General features: G+C 50.8%; 1 protein-coding gene across 2 annotated transcripts in view; it reads right to left on the reverse strand.

Annotated features, from left to right (window-relative positions):
• The window catches only part of CPVL (carboxypeptidase vitellogenic like), a 145,190-nt gene extending 139,725 nt beyond the window's left edge, over positions 1-5,465 (reverse strand). The window contains exon 1 of one of the 2 annotated variants that reach the window (XM_062178615.1): positions 5,384-5,465. The gene's annotated coding sequence lies outside the window, so the exon portion shown is untranslated. Of the gene's footprint in view, positions 1-5,230; positions 5,294-5,383 lie in introns of those variants that run through there. The other variant, XM_062178614.1, reaches the window with a different exon arrangement.
• Positions 5,466-13,058: the final 7,593 nt, after the last annotated feature.

Raw genomic sequence — 13,058 nt, forward strand, 5'->3', positions numbered from 1 at the left:
AAAAAAAAAGAAAACAAGGCAGGACCAGAAGGCAGACACTCAGCCAATAATATCCAGTTATGCAGTTTCACTTCGAGCTTCCCTCATGACCAAACACCAAACCCAAGGGACCACAGTGAGGCAGTAACACGTGGGAACAACCAACACAGCACCTGGCACACAGCCCCAAAGCATCTGGGGAGATAATGTTGTCCAACAGGAATAGTTAGAATGAAAGAGAGTACGCACACACACACTCTAAGGTAAGCTTAGAAACTCTGTCCGGAGTAGGTTTTGGCCCGATGATGAAAGTGCTCACATCCCACACTGAAGCGCCTGGGCACCACTCCCCAGACCAGCTTCCTGCTAACACACAGCCTGGGAAGCAGCAGTGACAGCTCAAGTGGTTGGGTTTCTGCCCCCCAACACGGGAGACCTGGCGTGTATTCCCGGCTCCTGATTCTTGCCTTGGCCCAACCCTGCTGTCATCTGTGGAGTGAACCAGCAGACTGGAGTTTCTCTCTCTCTTCTGCTAGCAGATACATAAATAAAATTTGAAAACAGAACAAAAGTTTACCTTTACACAAAGTACTCGAATTCTGATTGAATTCTGAGTAGAATTACACTTTCATTGTTACAATGAGAGATATGAGGCCACACACACACACACACACCTATCAGTAAAGAGACAAAGGCACTCTGCCCTTACCTTCTACTTGAGGCCTTGGAACAATCCCTGACAACAGAGCAGATGTTAAACAAATCTAAAGTCCTTTGTCTTGGCAGAGGTAATTATAATAAGATGGGTTTACAGAGTTGAATATTTATTTAGCCAGCACATAAGGCATGTGCTAAAGTATTAAAGTGGGAAGGAGGCAGGGAACGGAGAGTTCTGGTTGCTAAATATTTGGATTAAAGGCTTGGTGGTCGTGCAGCTAGACTAAGTGTCACACCTGAGGTTTGATTGGAAAAACGACCTCAGGATAGGTCGTTTTAGTTCCCAGCCTGAGCTGATGTTGCCTTGTAGAGAGACAAATGCGCCAAATTAGCTAACTTTCCATTTAGACATTATTTACATGGATTAAAGTACTATCAACTCCAGAATTCCTAGACTAAAAAACCGTGTAACTTTCTCTCTTTGGTTTCCTTCCCCCACCTCCCACAGTGGGAGCAGGAGGAACTCACCCCACTGGGCCCATGTGGCTATGAGTTTTAGTTAGTGACTACTGCGAGTTCCTAAGGAGATCTGGGGCTGCAATAAGCCCGTGGGTACGTCAGTCATTAGGGTACCCGCTGACAACTCTGCGACGTGGGCAGATCTTCCTCACTGGCTTGCCCCTTTCCTCGCTCACCGGCCCCTGGGGCCTGCACTGCCAGGGCACGTGTGTGTTCTGTCCCGACGGGCTGTCAGGCATCTCTGGGCAAACTCGCAGGGTCTCCTGGGAGTTCTCACTTCCTTTTTAAATTATTTAAAATGTATTTACTTATTTGAAAGGAAGAGAGAGACAAGAGAGAGACCGCTTCCATCTGCTGGTTCATTCCCCAAATGACCCAGCAGCCAGGAGCTGGGAACTCACTCCAGGTAGGCACCCTGCGTGTGTCTTAACCGGCAGGCCCCACAGGCCACACATCCCTCCCTGCCGCCCCTTTCTTAATGAACCACACTCTCACTGCAGGGGCCAGCTCCAAAACCAAGAGTCCTCACATTAGCCTGGCCCCAAAGCCCCGCCCCCCTCACTTTGTTCCTCTCTGCCATTTGCTCTCTTCAAAGTTGAGCCTTTCCTTGTCCCCGCGGACATCTGCAGTCTCTCCGACTTTGGACTCTCTCACTCCAGGGCCGCCTAACGCTGATACAGCTGTCGTGAGCTTTCTGAGGAGAAGACTCCCTTCTCCCATCTCCCCAAAGGCTCCCCACTGCAAGCAGGATAAAGTGGGGACTTATGTCACGAGCTGCAATGTCCTCCACACTGTGGCTCAACATCACTGTCCAGAGCCACAGGACGCCCTCACACACACCAGCTCCAGCGCCACCACAGCCTTCCCCCCTCGCTAGCTTCACCCTCACTTTCACGGCTATAAGCTCTAAGCTGCCCTCAGCACAGCCCCAGGTGAACTGTAGGAATAGATCAGTATCAGTGGAATGACAGCAGAATCCGGGGGGGTGGGGTGGGTACACACTGTAAAATTCTTTCAACTTTTCATAGTCAAACATCATAAAGGATGAAGAGATGAATCTTTTGGGAGCTGGGTTATGTCAGCTCCACAGAGGTACATGACATGCCAAGAAGTCTTTTTAAAAGACAAGTAATGAGATACAGAGTCCCAGAAAGGCCAGGAGGGAGTACGAGCCACCGGATGCCTAAAAAATATTTGGACCAGGACACGATTACTAAACACTTTAGAGACAAGCCCATATTAAAGTCAGAATACAGGGAAAAAGTGAAGAAGGAAGACCTCAACAGGATTGGAAAGGTAAACTGCTAAGAATCTGCTGCTGCTTTTTTTTTTAAGATTTATTTATCTGAAAGTCAGAGTTATAGGCATAGAGAGGGCGAGGTCTTGCATCCGCTGGTTCATTCCCCAAATGGCATCAAGAGCGGGAGCTGGGCCAATCCGAAACCAGGAGCTTCTTCCGGTTCTTCCACGTGGGTGCAGGGGCCCAAGAACTTGGGCCATCTTCTGCTGCTTTCCCAGGCCAAAACAGAGAGCTGCATCGGAAGTGGAGCAGCTGGACTAGAACCCATGCCCATATGGGATGCCAGCGCCACAGGCAGAGACTTAGCCCACTATGCCAGTCCCAAGAATTTGCTTTTTAATGTTAATAGAGCTAAGGACACAGCCTCCGCACTCACTCCACACAGGCCTCCAGGTACTGAGTTCGTTCGAGCCATAAAAGAAAGAGCATGATTTCATGTACAAGGCTGCACCTGCGATATCTCTGGTGGGGGAGGGGCGGCCTCTTGGCACCTCGGTTCCTTCCAGCTATGCTTAGCAGAATGATTTCTACAGGGAAAGTGTCTGCTTGCTGTCACCTGAACTGAGCCTGCCTAAATCTCCGAACAGAGCACACAAGTGCAACCCCATCCTGGTGTTGACCAAGAAGTCTAGGTCTTGGCTTCCTGTCCACCGCCCACTCTCCCCAGTCGATACAGGCACCGATGTGTCCCTCCAGAGTTCCCTTGCTCATAAGGAGTCGCTCCCTGAGTTCAACTCTTCAAAATGTTCTTGGTGCACTCGTGAAAGGCCCATACTATAAAGCCACTGGGGATGTTAAATGAAAATAATCAGGCTTGCTCTCTAAAATGAACCAACCTGAGGCTGGCATCGTGGTGTTGCAGGGTGAGGCGCCACCTGTGATGCCAGCATCCTGTATCTCAGCACTGTGACTGCCCTACTTCCGATCTAGCTCCCTGCTAACATGCCGGAGAAAGCAACGGAAGATGGCCCCAGAGCCTGGGTCACTGAGACCCATGTGGGAGACACAGATGAAGTTCTGAGCTCCTGGCTTTGGCCTAGACCAGTCCTGGCTGTCGCTGTCATTTGGGGAGTGAACCAACAGACGGAAGAGATCTCTCTCTCTCTCTCTCTCTCTCTCTGCCGCTCTGCCTCCAGAATGAATGTATAAATGAATATTTACAATAAACCGTACTTCCTGTTAAGAAGGGGTCATTGCCTGTTTACCCTGAGAACTGGGGAGCAAACGTGTCATCCGAGGCAGTAACTGAGCCCTATCCTCTGTGCGTGCCCCAGTAGAACACCCTCTGTTTTCCTCCGCTAGACCATCTTCCCTCAAACAAAGGCAAATTCATTAGCAAAATGCTGTGGCTTTGTTTGCTTTTCGTTTTTGTTTTCGTGGGCAGTGAACCGGTAAACCTGGAAGACCTTCTTCAAACTGTCAGTCAAAGCCCACTCATCTTTATAAAATCAGCCTAGGAGTCTCCCAGTGTAAACTGGCTTATAAGTTGGGTTCAAGGAGGGGCCAATAACACACTTCTGGTCAGAAAGATGAACACAGCAGCTTCTCACTAGGAGCACTGACGTTGCATCACAGGGCTTCCGCTCCACCTGCAGCAGCCTGGGGCACCCATCTCCAGAGCCCAAGCAGCCAAAGACCCTGACAAGTGCACAGAGGCCAGTGGAGCCTGCACACCGTCCTCTCCTAAAACTGTCCCCAGGCTCCTTCTGAACAGCTTTCATATAAGTCATTTTTCAAGTTAATAAAATGCATTCCCATGGGACGTTTTAAATTCTCCTGTTCTTACTCCTCCCACACCAACAAAGGTTTCAGGGCTTTCAGGGCGGGGAAGCAAGCACCTCCTTCCCTATTTTCCGATGGGGAAGTTGAGTCTGGGGAGGAGGAATAAGGTCCCCAGTGTCGCCCAAGGGGTAGACCTGGTACCAGGATTCCAGCACAGCATTGTCAGGCTCCCAAACCCAAGTCTTTTCCACCAGGGAAGGGCGAGTGCCAGTGAGTGGTGGGTACCACACAGGCAGAGTTACAAACACCATTCTGTCCTGGCTTCACGGCAGACTGTGCCACCCATCACAACTCACAGGGAAAATAACTGAGAAGCCACGAATGCACGAGGTGAGGCATTTTCTACGTGTTACCTCTATTCCCTGTGCTGTAACTCCCTATCGAAAAAAGAGAAACCCTCACCAATCCCATCTCTCAGTGGGGAGCCGGAGGAGGCTTAGGTTTCATTTGTCCAAGGTCACCAACTAGCAAAACTCATCAATACAACTTAGCTCCCCCGCCTCCTCTTTTCCATGACCCCGCGCTGACCTCCAAGGACAGACGACCCCTCCCGGGGAGAGGCTTCCACCTGCCTCCCAGGCCCAGGTTTCCTCCTAATCCCGCGTTCCGAGAATAACCGCAGCCTGCCTTCCTGGTGGGCTTTCCTTCCTTCGCCCAAGCCAGGACTCCTTGTTCCCGGCACGCTCAACTGGAAGGCACTTTCTCCACTTCCTCCGCACCCACGAAATCAAAACATCCGAGATGTGTTGGTTGGGGGTGCGGGAGGAATGTGCCCACCCCCCCTTACCAAACAGGCCCCCGCAGCTCACCAGGAGGAAGCCCTGATGTGACCGCCCCGGGTCGTGCCAGGTGCCCTCGGGAGCGCACCCAGAGTATCCCTGAGTCTCCAAACTCCGAGGCAGCCGAAACCATGCCACCCCAATCTCACCCTCGGCGCTCCCTGCGTCGGAGGGAGCCGGCGAGGCCCGGTCCCGCTGCACCTGCACCACCCACCAGAAGCGGCGCGCGTCACGGTGCGCACCGACCGGAGACGACCACTCCAGGTGAGGCAGCCCCTCTGGTCAGGAGCACCCTGCCGAGTGCCAGCTTTTAAACGCCGCTAGGCTCACGTGACCCGGGCCTATAGGGCCAAAGGTATGTCCCCACCTCCCGTCCTGGTCCGGAATCCTGGCGGCGCCACGGAGTCACCACTTTGCAGCCTGAAAGAAGCACAGGGCTCAGGGCGGAGTCTTACGAATGAACAGACAAAGCTCAGCAGCGGGGCCACACACCTGTGGCTTTGTCCTTTTGTTTGCTTTTGATCTTCACTTGCTGCCAGTTTAGCATTTCAAATCATTTCCCCACGCCCCTACTTGCAAGCCCCTTGGTTGCCTCTGGAAATCGATTGGTGTTTCACTCCCACGGCTTAAAAAAAAAGCAGCGGGCATTCACTGATGGTCCACATTCCTATCACGTTGATATTGCGTATACACCAACTGCCAGCCTCTTGCCAAGTGCTCTCCCCGCGTTACTGCCTGGAAGTCTTGCAACAACCAGATGCGTTCTGCTTTGCAATTATCCTCATTTTGCAAGAGGGGAATTGAGATTTAAAGAGGTTAAGGAACCCGAGTAGGGTCACAAGTCTTCTAAGTGGCCCGGGTGTCTGTGAGTAACCAACATCCGGTGCTGGGCGCTGAGCCACACAGTGGGAGGAGCAGGGGCGTTAAAAGGGGAGGAAGCTGCCATGGCGAGTGGATAAGGTTATCTCTCCCAACAACAGTAGGGCCTGCCAGACCGTGAGAGAGGCCCTGGGGAGGATTCCAGCTCAGCCTACCCTCGAGAGAAGCACAGCTGCCTGAGGGAGCTCAGCCAGCCCACCAACCAGAGGGAACAATGGTCGTTGTTTTTAGCCACTTCCAATTTGGGGTAGTTTGTTATGCAACTGCTGATGACTGAAGGGTGTCTTTGTGGCCCAGAATAGATGACTTAATGTCCCACAGTCTCGGTTCTCTGAGGAGCAACCAGGGTTCCTCTTCTGTTGGGCTGCCATGAGGACTCCCTGAAGAACCACATTAGCCATCAGGCACAGAGATGCACCCAGAGCCTGCAGGCATCACTGACCCTCATACGCCAGGCACCAAGAACTCCCACCCACTTATCTCTGTGCAGAATAATTAGCAGGTGGGAAAAGAATTTTTCTTTGAGGCAAAGGTTAGCCCACTTCGCATATTTGCAGAGACAAGAACCAGAGTTGCAATAGAGGCCCAGAAACCAGAGAGCCAGATATTTTAAAGTTACCAACTAACTTAGCCAACTGTGAAGTCTAATAGGTTCTACCTTCCTGCCTTGACAAGCAAACCTTGGCAGTGACGCGAAAGGCCAGGTTCCAGTGCTAAGATGACCTGCTGGTGTCAGGAGAGCTGGTTTCCAGCTCCCTGTCTGCCGCCTCCTCTCTTCCCACGGGGGCTCTTGCCTGTAGGTGGAGCCCAGTCTAGCTCCCAAAAGCAGCCCCACCACCACTTGGGCCTGGGAGTCTGAAGCCAGAGGTAACACTCTCCACTCATTGGAGCACAGACGCTGGGAGACAACAGCGCTGCTGGTGTGCAGGCCCTCAAAGTGCCACTGTGAGGGCTCACAGGAGGGTTTGCCGAGGTAGGGACACGGGGTGCTGAGTCCCAGTGGGCGTGTGCTTGTGGACTCTTCACCCTGTTGAGAGGACTACAGCCAGCCAGCCAGCCACAACCAGATGGGAGAGCCATCTAGAGGGTCAGCCCTGGCAACAGGCCCTTGGGGCTGCGTACAGGGACAGCTACTGGCCAAGGAATATCTGTGGCCAAAATGGGTCCAATTAAATGAAAACAAGTGGCCAAGATTGTGGTCCAGGAGGTTAAGCTTCTGAGACACCAGCATCTCAAATGAGCACTGGTTCGAGTCCCAGCTGCTCCACTTCCCACCCAGCTCCTTGCTAATGTGCCTGAGAAAGCAGTAGAGGATGGGTCAAGTGTTTGGGCCCCTGCCACCTACGTGGCAGACCAACATGGAGTCCCAGGGTCCTGGCTTTGCTGTGTTCCAGCCTTGGCCTTTGTAATCATTTGGGTAGTGTGCTAGCAGATGAAAGATCTCTCTCTCTCTCTCTGCCTTTCAATTAAATAAGAAGAAAGAATGAAAGAAAGAAGGAAGGAAAGGAAGGAAGGAAGGAAAGGAAGAAAAATGGATGACTGGCACACCGAATTTTAAAAAAAAAGACATTCCAAAATCTTATTGCAGTTTTATTCACTTTAGAGATATAGATGCTGCAAGTTACAAAAACATCATTTGAACGTTTACATTTATTTCCCTCTTAGTCTTGTGAAGGCTGAATAACAGATTTTTAATTTCCATTTTTATTTCTATGAAAAGTGGTGCACACCGACTGAATAAAGAATTACAGTAACATTCATTAAAACACGATCATGCGCTGAATAACCGTCAACAACAGACCACATCCATGGCGATGGTCCCGTAAGGTTATAATGGAACTGAAAAGCTCCTTCCCCGAGTGATGTCATCTCCAGGGAAACATGGAGTGAAACGCATCACTGAGGTGCTGCCAGTCCTGTCAAAGTATCGTGTGGGAGCCGGTGCTGTGGCACAGTGGGTTAAAGATCCAGGCTGCAGTGCCAGCATCCCATATGGGTGCTGGTTCGAGTCCCGGCTGCTCCACTTCCGATCCAGCTCTTTGCTATGGTCTGGGAAAGCAGTACAAGATGGCCCAAGTCCTTGGGCCCCTTCACCTGCGTGGGAGACCCAGAAAAAGCTCCTGGCTCCTGGCTTCGGATTGGCACAGCTCTGGCTGTTGCAGTCATCTAGGGAGTGAACCAACAGATGGAAGATCTCTCTCTCTCTCTCTCTCTCTCTCTCTCTCCGACTCTACCTCTATCTGTAACCCTGTCTTTCAAATAAATAAAAAAAAGTCTTAAAAACACAGTATAGTGTGGACGATTGTGCACATGCATGGCAGTGATAGCAAATAATGTTACCCACTGGGTAATGCGTTCACCCAGCTAGCTTTCATGATTGTTTTAGAGTGCGCTCCTCATGAAAGGATGAAAGCACCAGGCCCTGGTGTGCCAGCAGCAGCCTCAGAGAACAAGAACATTCAGACTTCTCAAGCTGGTGAAGCTTCTTACATTTTTCTTTCTTTCTTTTTTTTTGACAGGCAGAGTTAGACAGTGAGAGACAGACAGAGAGAAAGGTCTTCCTTTCTCTAAATGGCCGCTGTGGCTGGCACACTGCGGCCAGTGCGCTGCACCGATCCAAAGCCAGGAACCAGGAGCCAAGTGCTTCCTCCTGCTCTCCCATGTGGGTGCAGGGCACAAGGACCTGGGCCATCCTCCACTGCACTCTCGGGTCTCAGCAGAGAGCTGGACTGGAAGAGGAGCAACCGGGACAGAATCCGGTGCCCCAACCGGGACTAGAACCTGGGGTGCCAGCGCTGCAGGCAGAGGGTTAGCCTAGTGAGCTACGGCGATGGCCAAAGCTTTTTAAATTTAATATTTAATGTATTATTTTTATGAGATAACAGATTTTTAAGTTTACATTATAGTCTAAGGCTTAGTGGCTCTACCAAATGAGCAGTTTGACAAATAAAAAGTGAGAAGACCATAGTCCAGCAGGAAAATACGCAAAGGCAACAAACAATAATCAAATGCAAAGATGCTCAATGCTACTCATATCAAGTAAATTTTAAAACAGTCACAAGTTATTGAAGCTGAAGGCGGCACTCACATGCTTGGGCCACCCTGCATGGAGCTTTTGGTCCAACAGATTCTGGGCTGTGTACTTAAGAAAAAAGACAGGACAGTCTTCTTCCTCAAGGAACTTGCAGTTCAGCTGGGGCTCAGGGCAGAGGGAACAGGTGAAGGAGACCTGTCGATCAATCCCAGAACACAACGTGAGCAGTGCTGTATTTGGGGTTAAGAGAAGAGACTCTGGGGCGTCTTGCCCGAGCAGAGGACGTGACACTGGCATTAAAAAGTGAACAGCCGGGGCCGGCGCTGTAGCTCAGCGGGTTAATGCCCTGGCCTGAGGTGCCAGCATCCCATATGGGCACCAGTTCTGGTCCCGGCTGCTCCTCTTCCGATCCAGCTCTCTGCTGTGGCCTGGGAAAGCAGTGGAGGATGGCCCAAGTCCTTCAGCCCCTGCACCCACGTGGGAGACCCAGAGGCTCCTGGCTCCTGGCTTCGGATTGGCGCAGCTCGGGCTGTTGCGGCCATCTGGGGAGTGAACCATTGGATGAAGACCTCTCTCTCTCTCTCTCTCTCTCTCTCTCCCTCTCTCCCTCTCTCCCTCTCTCCCTCTCTCCCTCTCCTCTCTCTGTGTAACTCTGACTTTCAAATAAATAAATCCTAAAAAAAAAGATATTAAAAAAATGAACAGTCATTGAGGGGAAAGGAGCAGCCCAAGTAGAAGGTGCCATGTGTACCGGAGCAGGTGCTCTGTTCTGGAGTGATCCACTGCCCACGGATTGGACTTGTTTGCATGGATGAAGGCTTGACTAAACCTCAAGTGAGGCCATGGGGCCAGACCAAGCTCAGGAAGCACAGAGGCTGATGGCATCCAGAACTAGCAGATTGGGAAATCAGTTCTCTTAGCAAAACAGAGCAGAACAGAACACGGCAGTACAGGACGGACTAGGGCAATAGAACAGGTGTCTCCGTCCCCCTGGGATGCTGTAACAATGCACCAGTAACTGGCTGTAAACAATCGGAATTTGTCGTCTCACCAACCTGAAGGGCAGAAATCTGACATCAAAGGGCCTTGTTCTCCGAAGCCTGTAGGCGAAAGCTTCTCCCTTGTGTCTTCTGCTCCTGGTGGCTCCAGGCATTCCTTGCCGTGTGACGGCACTGACTCCCATCTCTGTCTTTCCAGGGCCTTCCCATGGGTCTCTTCCCAGTGTCGTTCTTCTGTGCACGCCTGCCTCAGCTTCCTGATGAACCTTTGGATGAGGACACGACTCCTTGTTGATTTAGGGTTCATCCTGTTGACTTACCTTTAACATGAATACTTCTGTGAAGATTCTATTTCCAAAAAAGGCCCATTCTAGGTTGGCGCCATGGCTCAATAGGATAATCCTCCGCCTAGCGGTGCCGGCACACCAGGTTCTAGTCCCAGTTGGGGCGCCAGATTCTGTCCTGGTTGCCCCTCTTCCAGGCCAGCTCTCTGCTATGGCCTGGGAGTGCAGTGGAGGATGGCCCAAGTGCTTGGGCCCTGCACCCCATGGGAGACCAGGAGAAGCACCTGGCTCCTGGCTTTGGATCAGCGTGGTGCGCTGGCCGCAGTGTGGCGGCTGCAGCGGCCACTGGATGGTGAACCAAGGGCAAAGGAAGACCTTTCTCTCTCTCTCTCACTGTCCACTCTGCCTGTCAAAAAAAAAAAAAAGGCCCATTCTAAGATATCAGGGAGTGGGGCGTCAATGTATGGGATTTGTGGGTCACAAAATGCCCATGATGACAAGAGAGAAGATATCAGTATAGCGTTCTGTAAAACTGTCTGTTTTGGTGTGCATGTGTGTGTATATATGTGTGTATGTGTGTGCATTATTCAACCATTTTCCAACATTTGGTCATTTGAGTTGCTTCCAATTTTTCTCTATAATTATTTTTTAAATTTGCATTTATTTGAGAGGCAGAGAAAGACAGAGATGGAGAGAGAGAAATACATAGACAGAGAGAGGCAGAAAGACCTCTCATCTGCTGCTTCACCCTCCAAATGCCCACAGTGGCCATGACTGAGCCAGGCTGAAGCCAGGAGTCGGGTACTCAATCCAGGTCTCCCAAATGGGTAGCAGGGACACAAGCACTTGAGCCATCTGCTGCCTCCCAGTGTGCACAATAGGTAGCTGGAATTGGAAACAAAGCTAGAACTTGAACCCATGCCCTCTGATGTGGGATGCCAGTCTCCTAACCCCATCTTAACTTCTGCACCAAATACCCACACTCCCCTTTATTATTCATTAAGTAATATTTTCATATAAAATCATATTGCATGATTGTTTTCTTAAGAATAAATCTGGAAAGCAAAATGACCGAGGTGGAGCTTCTTTGGTTTAAAAAAGAAAGCGGGGCCAGTGCTGTGGTGTAGCGAGTAAAGTCGCCATGGCATCCCTAATGGATGCCGGTTCGAGTCCCAGCTGCTCCACCTTCGATCCCACTCTCTGCTAATGGCCTGAAAAGCAGTAGGAGGTGGCCCAAGTGTTTGGGCTCCTGCACCCTTGTGGGAAACCCGGAAGCAGCTCCTGGCTCCTGGCTTCAGATGAGCGTAGCTCCAGCCACAGCCGTTGGCAGCCAACTGGAGAGTGAACCAGTGGGTAGAAGACCTTTCTCTATCTCTCTGTCTCTCTCTTTCTCTCTCTCTCTCTCTGCCTCTCTGTAACTCTGCCTTTCAATTAAATAAATATTAAAAGAGAGAGAGAGAGAGAGAGCGCGCTCTGTTGGTTAAATGAAGCCACTTCATTACAGGGTGGAGGTACTGCCTGAAGGAAAGTAATGAGTTGCAGGTGTGTAGAGAAAACAATCCTTGCAAAAGATGATGAGGATGTGGACCGAGCGTGTGGCAGGCCCTACATTACTCTCCTGGGACTCCCATAGCAAATGATGGCAAACTGGGGGACTCACAACAGGGGCTTGCTCCCTCACAGTCCAGAAAGGCAAAGTCCAGGGGTCAGCAGGACTGTGCTCCCCACCAAGGCTCCGGTGGAGAAATCTTCCCTGTCTGCTTCGGTTCCTAGGAGTCCGTGCACCCCCTGCCTTATAGCTGCATCACTGTAACCTCAGCTTCCTCAGGCTTTTTCTCCTGTGTGTGTCTGCCAGTCCTCTCTTCTTCCTGTAGGGACACCAGTCACTGCATTTAGGGACCACCCTATCCTAGCATGACCTCGTCTTAACTATTTATATCTGCGAAGACCTCATTTCCAAATAGGATCACGCTCTGAGGTTCCAGGTGGAGAGGGGTTTGGGTGTGACACTCTTCAGTCCACTGTCCCCATGGAAAGGATGAGAGCACTTAGAGCACTATCTAGGTGCATGGAGAGAATTTCAGGACAGCTGGACATGGGGTTGGCAGAGGACTGAGGCTCTGTATTTCCAATGAATCATATCAGGATACTTCAAAAAGTTCATGGGAAAATGGAATTAAATGATATGTGCATTTTGGTTAAAAAATTTTGAAATCTGGGGTGTAGTGGGCTAAACCAGCACGTATGATGCATCCATCACATATTGGAGTGCCAGTGCAAGTCCTGGCTGCTCTGTAGCTGATTCTGTTCCCTGCCAATGCACCTGGGGAGGCAATAGAGAGGGCCCACGTGCTTGGGCTCCTGCTACATACGTGGGAGACCCAGATGGAGTTCTCAGATCTTGACTTCAACCTGGACCAGCTCTGGCTGTTGCAGCTATTTGGGGAGTAAACCAGCAGATGGAAGATCTTTTCCCCTGTGTCTCTCCCTCTCTCTTAGTCATCCTGCCTTTCAAATGAATAAATATTTTTTGAAAAAAACTCTTTTGAAATCCATGCATAGCTTTCCATAGTACTCATCTTCCATGAACTTTTGGAAGTCTCCCCATCCTGTCCCTGTCTTCCTCATCCATTCTTCAATGGGCAGTGGCTTCTGGAAAAGCAAATGTGATGAACTCCATGAGCAAACTGCCTGGACAGCACCCTGTGATGAGGGAGGTCACTGCTGGGCGTGCTTCCAGCCTGGCTCTGCAGACACAATTGGCAGGAGCATGGGAGGCCCACAAAGTGAGTGCAGTCTTTCCCTGGAGACGATGTATTCCCTATCCATGCTGCTGACTAAGCATTT

This window comes from Lepus europaeus, chromosome 20, assembly GCF_033115175.1.
Source record: "Lepus europaeus isolate LE1 chromosome 20, mLepTim1.pri, whole genome shotgun sequence".
Taxonomy (NCBI): Eukaryota; Metazoa; Chordata; class Mammalia; order Lagomorpha; family Leporidae; genus Lepus; species Lepus europaeus.